The sequence below is a fragment of the Trachymyrmex septentrionalis genome, unplaced genomic scaffold (assembly GCF_001594115.1).
Source record: "Trachymyrmex septentrionalis isolate Tsep2-gDNA-1 unplaced genomic scaffold, Tsep1.0 scaffold20, whole genome shotgun sequence".
NCBI lineage: Eukaryota > Metazoa > Arthropoda > Insecta > Hymenoptera > Formicidae > Trachymyrmex > Trachymyrmex septentrionalis.
In genome coordinates, this window is record NW_017305180.1 from 6,246,755 (window position 1) to 6,256,064 (window position 9,310).

Here is a 9,310-nt window from a genome sequence, read left to right on the forward strand (position 1 = left end):
TACTCTCTTTTATATTTTGTCAATTTATGTTTTATCACCTTTATGTGTTCTTATAGCTTAAAGCCAAGGACTCGGATCGAAAGATTTTTTCGATTCGGTTCCAGTTCCGGTTTAATAAAATATCAACTAAATGTTCCGGTTTCAATTTCGGTTTTTTTTTACCAGTAAAGAAAACTGAAACCGTAAAAATTACGGTTTTTAACGGTTTTTTTCGGTTCTATTTGTTTTATTTTATTTATTCTTTAAATTTGTTCTATTAAAAAGAAGAAGGGGGAGGGGGAGAAGAGAGAGAGCAAGAGAGAGAGAGAGAGAGAGAGAGAGAGCCTAGTCGAAAAAAGGCGTCAATCGATTGACTCAAGTGACTCTGAATAAAAATTACGTAAATATTTTAGGCGTGTTTTTCTCAGTCCTTTCTTACAATTTATTTGATTCTTATGGTCAGATCTCACTTATTACCAGGGCTGGGTAATATTTAAAATAATTCCATTTTAAATATGTATGTAAAATGGAAATGGCATTTTGCATTTTTTATTTTAAATGGTTTTTGGAAAATCAGTTTCATTTTATATTTGAAATGAAATCGTATCTGCCATTTAACCATTTATAAAATAGATAATGGTTTTCCTATGTTTTCACAAATTTTTCCTAGAATCATTCACGTTAAGAAGAATCAAGCCTTATAATTGGCCAAAGTTAATTGTTTGTAACATTTTTTTTCCCATAGGAGGTGACATCTTACCCATATAACATGTTATATAGGGGAAAAATGCCACTTTTACAGGGTATGATATATCAATTTTTTTTAATAATATGGAACATCAAAAGTTTAATTCATTTATTTATATGAATAAAGAAAGGTTGCTAGAATATAAATAATATTTTTTCGTTCGTTAATTCAATAACATTAAGAAGTAGTTATTCAAGAATAAAGGCTTAAGTGTAGCGTCTTTCCCCCAATGATCTTATATTTCAATATAATAAATAGTAGAAATTTTATAATTTCTGTCAGTCTTTGGAACTCAGCCGGGGCGCATTTATTAGAGCTAGTGTTGCATCATCCTCTAAACTAAATCCTAATAAACTTAATTACATATACTATAATAATATTTATACATGTACAATCTTTTATCTACTTATATTATTACTCTTTTATATTGTTCATATAATAAAATTTTATTTATTAATTGTAAACTTAAAATATGTAGATTTTTCAAAAATATCGATTTTCAATTGAGCGATTCATATCGTACTATTTTTTTTTGTTAGTGCAAAGGACCAACTAAAAAAATCCTACGGTTTTTTGCTTAAACATAAAATTTAAAAATTTGAGAATTTTTCATCCGAAGTAGTCATTTTTTGTAAATTTTTCCAATAAAATTTCTTTGAAGCATTGTAATTAATTAAAGATAAAATATTATTTATTTGATTCATATTTATCTGTCTTTGTCTGACTTTAAGATATAAATTTTGCACATTATAAGCTAAAAAATACGTATTCAGTCCAGAGAGATAGCGTGACAAAGTTGCAGGGTTTCACATACTCTGGTTAGACCGGGAAGGTAATCAAAAATTCGGCCGGCTTTCTAGAGTTAAATTTCCAGTTTCTTTAATAGTCTGCAAATCTACTTATTTCAGCAATTTAACATAATGTTTTGTAGCTCTACGTTTCTGAATTCTGTGGATTTATCTTTTTATTACAAAATTTAATAATCTCATGCAAAAAAAAACAGATCATGCAATTTGAATAGTTCCTTCTTGAGTTTTCAGGTCAAAGAATGATATTTGTGACACTAATGATAATAACAAAAAACACTGCTACTAAAAGAAATGGGAATAATGCGAATAATAGGAACAGACAGAAAATAAAAAATTAGTCAAAATTAATTAGTCCTAGATAAATTCTCTTGTAAGAAGAATGAGATTTATTAATTAGTAATTAACGTAGCTAAATCCAAAGTAAAAAAAATTTCTACAAAAAATTGCTCAATTGCTAGTTAGTTGTTATGTCGAAGTTTAAAATTGCTTTTTTTATATACTCAACCTTGTGCAACTCTCTTCCATCTAAAAAATTTATTTTCCTAGAGTTGAGTATGTATGAGTGAATATACATGAATGTTTGTTATTTTATCCTTGAAAAAATAATTTTTTAAAAATTGCTGCACAGTTTCCGTTCTCGCTAAATAATGATCCAATATATATGTTTAAGTTCTATCTCTTGTTTTTTAAAATTATAAAATTTTTATTTGCAGAAAAAAAAAAGAATCGTCAAGCCTCTAGCATCAATAAGTATCGTTAATATGTCACTAACATTTTGTAATTATTTTATATGGAATTAATTAATGTTTAATTTACTTTCTTTCTTTACGTATAACACGTTCACATAAATTTTATAATATTGAAGTTAATCTTACTTTTTCTCGATAAATAAAACAAATTAAAACTCGTAACCGAAAGGAAATATCAAATGTGATCGATAGATGAACAATACTTTATATTAAGGTATAAATCAATAAAGCTTACAGTTCAGTCAAGCAACTTGCTCGTATGCACTATAATCTACTAACTACAATCCAGTTGATATTACATGTATTGTAACAACTTGTGTGTATTTTTACATAAAGTTTATATGAAATGGCTTCCAGAATTCACGCATTGGGAACTCATAGCACTTGGACTTTTATAAATAATATTTTATTTACTTTCACAAGTTCTAACATTTCGTGTAACGCAGAAATTATGACACATCATGAATTTACAGACACTTGTGTTTTATAAATTTTATGGCATAATGATTAATAGCAACAGATATCACATTAATATTATATTTTTAAAATTCAGATATAAGTAATAAATGAATCTTATCAGATATTAATGTTGTCAGTATTAATATTAGCACACAATTAACCTTAAATACACTAGCGAGGTACAAACATATCTCACTGTACACACAATTATGCAAATATTTCTCGCATAATACAAACGGTATTGCCACGGTTCCATGTACTCTCAGAGTCGATCTCCATCTCACACTAGAAGAACACGCATCGAGGACAAGTGCTTGTAAGTAGAGACATCATTTGTTAAAGTATGTTTGCATCCCGCACTTTTTCTGATGACTTTTTTTTTACAATTTTTGATATAATAAATTAAATCTTTATTATTAGTAAAGTTGATTAAGAGAAAATTGAAATATGGCTGAATTATTGATCCAATATTACTATTACTAAAAAAATGTCCTAAACTTCGTCAAAAATTAAAAAAAAAAATCCGTATTTTTGTTACTCAGATCTCTACAAATTTTTTCTGTTATATATATAATAAATGATTATTTTTCGGTTTTAGAATGTTTTATTATTACAACTAGATCAAAAGAATATTAACTTCTTAAATTTCATTTCAATTAAAATTCTTATCAAAATTTGGACTATATACCCCGTAAGTGTAGGCTGGCCAGATTTTGCCTATTTGGCTAATTTTTGGAAAAAATGTCTTTCAGTCGAATGTGTTCGCATGCGGGTGTGTCAGTAGAAGTAAGGACTATTCGTAGTAGGACTTTCAATATAGTATTTAATGACTCCAAACTGTCTCTGGTGTGTGCATGTGCGTGTGTGCGTGCGTGCGTGCGTGCGTGCGTATCAGTAGAGATTAAGGAATTTTTGCAATAATGTAGATCCAGATATGGTGAACGCTAAAATCACGTTAATCTTTTCTTAATTAGTTGTTAGAAGAAGATAACTTGACCTTAGTGTCCATCGTATTTAGATAAATGGCATTGTAAAAATTTTATTACTTCTATTGATATGCATCCACACACGCACATATAAATAAAATAAATAAATTAAATATGATGGAAGTAATGAATAGTCCTTACTAATACACCACAACGCAAGCATATTCGACCAAGAGTCACATATTCCGAATCAAAAAGCCTGTTTTTACATGTTAAATCTTTGAAGGTTTTATTGCAGAAATGACTCATAGGATCAAATTGTGCCCATTTAGACATTTGTTCAGAATAAAGAGAACAACATATACAAAAAATTGCCAAATCCGCAGAAAGACATTAGTGCGGGGTCCTTTGTAATCCTGGTATACATAGTATAGGAGAATTGTTAAATATATGCATAACTTAAATAATATTTTATTATATTTTCTATTTGGTATTGATTTGTACGTAAATGAACATTGGAAATTGCAGTATATCGATATATCAGGTACCTACTGTTGTGCATATCAATGTTGCAATTGTATATATTAATATTTCAGACATCGACTATTATATGCTCAACTTTTTATCAATAATAAATTAATTTGTTTTAAGTCTTTTTGTAACAAGTTACAAAAAGTATAATTTAAGCGAATATTCTAAATCACACCTAATGTAGGTCTTCTTAAGCGTGACTCCTTTGAAAATACTATCAAAACTATAAATAAAAATAATTAAAAATATGATATGATAAGATTAATAAAAAAAATAATTAAATAATAATTAATTAATTTTAATAATTTATCGAAAAAAGGATGAAGTGTTTATAACAATAATAAAAAGATAAACCTGGCTCGAACTTATTTTTGCAATTAACAACATCTGTAATCACATCAATTATTATTAGTTTTAAGAGCCAACGTTAGATCTTAATAGCTAATATTTAATGTTTTTCAAATTTTTAACAAACGTTTCGTCTTTGAACTAGGACCTTTTCAATGTAAAAACATAAAAATAAATCCTACCTTACATACTAAGTCAAATATTATGTAAGGTAGGATTTGTTTTTATGTATTAACATAAAAAGGTCCTAGTTTAAGGACGAAACATTTGTTAAAAATTTGAAAGACATTAAATATTAGTTATCAAGAACTAATGTTGATTTTTAGCTCTTTTTACTTTTTATTATCGTTTTATTCAATTGAGTCTAATAATTCAATTCTCATTATTAGTTTTATTATTGCCAATCAGTCTTATCTTATGACGGTTCAAATTAAGAAACTTGATAGGTTTTATAAAAACACTAATTTAATCTTTATAATAATTGCAAATATATGCATATAGAATGAATGTAAATGTTCTACAATAAATCTTCTTTTATGCAAATTCAGATTAAAACTATGCATGACTATGTTAATATTATAGTTATGTCAATATTATAGTTGTATATCCACTACATAAATTGATCAAAACTTAACATCAGTTATACCTGATATTAATTTTTCAAAGTATTGTTAGTATGCACAAAACAAGAAATATAACTTTAACTAAACTGTTAAATTTTTGTTATATTACTTTTTTTTTATTTCATATTTTTGTTGTTGAATATTGCTCATATTAAATAATAAAATAAAACATTGATGAGATACCATTTAGATGACCGATTCAGTAACTCTCCTCTAATTATGTAATCATTGCATAAGCTGAACAGAAATTCAAATGACAAATTAGTTTAGTTTATTTAAACAAATGTAACAAAAATATTCGAATAAGAATAAATGTAAACGCGAAGAGATTAATGTTTTTATTATATGTAACGTAAAACAGAATAAAGCAATTAGCAAATTTAAAATGCTGCAGAAAGTCTGAAGCGTTTATCGAACCAAATAACTGAAGAGTTAAAAAATTTCATATTTTGCTTTACCTCTTTTTTTTTAACTATACTCAATTTATCAAATAAAATAATATGCAATATTTTATATTAGTTTCGTTATGGTTTTATGCATTTTAATGAACACATCATACGCATATTGCTTAATCTATTTTATAATCATAATAATTAACCAACAACATTAACAATTTAAATAATTCTAAATAAAACATCATAATAAATAAATTAATATTTAATAGACAATATGATCAATTAACGCTTATGGTATAATACGAAACTTTACATTAGAAAATATGTACATGACATTACGTCACGTTAAAGATATTGTAACTGCATTTTTAGTTAATTATAATTATAATCATATTTTTGAATGTTCTATTTCATTAGAATTCTGAAAAGTGGATTATAATTCTTATTTGTTGTTTGATATTTATTTAATATCTTGTTTTTATTATGACTGATAAACAAGAAATACACACACACACACACTCTCTCTCTCTCTCTCTCTCTCTCTCTCTCTTTCTCTCTCTCTCTTTCTTACTCTAAAGAAATATTTTATAATTAATTTTTTTAGTTAGAAATTCTGATATTTTTAATGGGTGACATATTTTTTCTATTAATTTTAAATATGTGTCCTCGTATATGTATTGGATATAAAAATTTTTTCCTCTTAACTAACTTTTTGTTAGAAAGTTTGTTTTTTCATATCTTGTATCTTTTAGTCATGCAAAATTGTTTCTATTTTTCATATGTCATTCTATAGTAACATCCACATATGACTATTATAAAAAGATAATCAATTTATCGTGAAAATACTTTTCGTATCGAAAAGTGCAAAATTCTTTTCATTTAAATTATTTTGCAACGACTAAAATAGAACCAATATAAAAGATGCAAGAGATGATATAATTTAGTTTTCTAAATTGAAAATTATAAATATTAGATTTGTGAAGTATAGTTTAATATTGTCATAATGAAAATAATGACCTATTTAACCAAAAACATCATTCTTTTACACTGCTGTTTTCAATTGTTTATTTTTAATTTGTTGACAGTATTCATCCGAATATAATTAATCGTGCTGCTATACACATTTACAATTTTAGTAATTCACAGTATTGTTTACGTAGACAGCATTGTTTTTTAAGGAGATCCTAAAGAACGATTAGTCATATTGAAAATAGCATTTATACTCAGACGATTTACGCCCTGATTAAAATTGCGGACAGAAAACGCATTCCGTTTCTGTATGCTTTACTATACGTTTCTTCAACTGCATTTACGGACAGATACGGATAGAATGTGTTCACGCAATTTATCGGTTCCTGTCCGCAAAAATAGATAGACGTACTGCGATTCTTGCCCGTTTCTGTTCGCCGATACGAATACGCATCCTATCCGTTTCTGTCTGTCGATGCGGATACGCGTCCTGGAGAATACACATCTGGATACCTCGTATTGTCAACGGCAATCACCCGAACGCAAACTTCCTCAACGGAGACCACTGCACAAGATCACTCATGTCAACATGGACAACGACTCGACACCTGAATATCAGGTCTCTTGGTGGAATAACATCTGGATACCGAGTTCCTCAGCGGCCCTTACGACGTGTCTAATGTCAACCAGAGATCCCTCCGGGACACCTGAACATTCCCTTCCATGGAGGAATAGCGAGTTACTTGCAACATTATTAAGCAACATCCTAACACCCCCCTCGTTGACCTTCCAATACTCGGATGACGCGTCGATTCTCGCTTCCTCAAAGAAAAACATTAGTTCCTTGTCAGCAAACCTAGATGACACTTAGACACATTGCTCTTCGACGGTGAATACGTAGCTACCGATTTTCTCCACGGCGAACACGTAGACGATATCTAAATACGTTTTTACATAAAAAGAATCTGTAAGAAAAAACATTCTCTGTAAATTCTCATGATTATGCGCCACGGTCATGTACAATATGTTTTCTTCTTCTTTTTCTATTAATGACTCCCGTCTCCTGAAATTATACAATAAATGGAGGTCAATGCGGCCAGAATGCGGAAAAACAAAAAGGCGATGCCAGCGAAAAGGCCGCCCATGGCGAAGCCCGCCCGGATACCAAGCGTCTGTGTCTACGACGTCATCACGTCGGGCGTCAGGACGAACGAATGAGTCGTCCAAAACCGCTGGAGAGTTATATTTCTCAAGGCTAAGTCGGCAATACTTTCAAAAGTATACAAGATAAAAGCACCCGAGCCAAGACGCGTCCGCCGCACACGAGTGGTTCTTCAAAACTGGATCGATAATATCAATTCGATATACGTATTTGTCAGGAAATGGGAAGTTACTTTTTAAAAGTAACAAGTTACAGTTACTCGTTACCGAGTAGAAAAAGTAACAAGTTACTGTTACCGATTTTTAAAAGTAACTCATTAGAGTTACCGTTACTTTCTCAAGTTACTTTTCTGTTATTTTTTTTTTAAACTACGATCTTCTATCCACATGTTTGTAAATTTGCAATATGCAAATAAAAATAATTTCTTGATTTGTAACTAAGCATATGTGGAAGTACAATTACAATGTGTATGTGTAGTTACAAGAACGATAATATGACAATACATTTCGCATTATATTATATATTATTATACATTTGACAGCAATACGCGAAAAATTTCTATTATATTACGTAATATTGCTAAAATTTGGATAATTACAGAAAATATCCTTTCAAAATATCCTGCTATTTACATAATTTTTGTAGACTTACATAATTTCTGTAAAATTGCATGATTTTATATATATATATATATATATTGTATATACAATATATATACAGGACTAATCATGTAATCTATTTTACATCTATTATACGTGTAAAGAAATTTGTTTTATAGTGTAAGTAGCTTATGTCCAATCATGTGCAAAGTAACGATAAAAGTAACTGTAAAATTCGTTATCGTTATAAAAAAAATGTAACTTCGTTACAGTCATCTAAGAAAAAAAGTAACGCAGTTATCAATAAAATTACCAAAAAAGTAACTTCTAACTGTAACTCCATTACAAGTAACAAGTTACTTCCGTTCCCTGGTAATTGTGGACAGATGCTAATAGAAATCGTGACGTATAGAACGCGGACAGAAACGGATAGGATTCCTATACGTAATCGCGGACAGATGCAGGTGAATTGTGATTACGTACAGGATGCAGACAGTAACGGATTTATTACTGCAAATGCAGATTTTCTATTCGCAAATTGTGTTTGCAGATAGAACGGACAGTTTACAGTTAAAAACGGATAGAAATCCTGTCCGTTTCTATCCGTTTCTCTTCGTTATTTTTACTAGGGCGTGTTATTGATACATTCCCAGGTAGCAAAGTTAGTCATTTTGACATCATGTTTTGGGCCTTTACTAATCATTACTGACATCTTAATAAAATCAAATTAACGTTCAAATCTCACAAACGATTGACGTCATTGTGAGCCGTCATTTTGACGTTATATCTAGCTTTATTAATTATTATACTATCTAACTGACGACTTATAACATCAATATGACGTCACGGAATGGCATTACAAAAATGACGTCAATATAACATTACGAATTGACGTCAAATAAAAGCTAGTTGCTTTTTGATTACTTGATTTTGTACAAACATGATTTGAATTTGCTGTCAAAATGACTTTGCTATCTGGGTTACTACAATACATCAATATCTCACTCACGCAC

The 9,310-nt window shown here is 29.1% G+C and overlaps 1 protein-coding gene across 1 annotated transcript in view; it reads left to right on the plus strand.

Annotated features, from left to right (window-relative positions):
* The first annotated feature begins 3,019 nt into the window (after positions 1–3,019).
* The window catches only part of LOC108747619 (glucosylceramidase-like), a 33,378-nt gene continuing 27,087 nt past the window's right edge, over positions 3,020–9,310 (plus strand). Inside the window, exon 1 of the mRNA XM_018485205.1 lies at positions 3,020–3,060. The gene's annotated coding sequence lies outside the window, so the exon portion shown is untranslated. The remainder of the gene's footprint in view (positions 3,061–9,310) is intronic.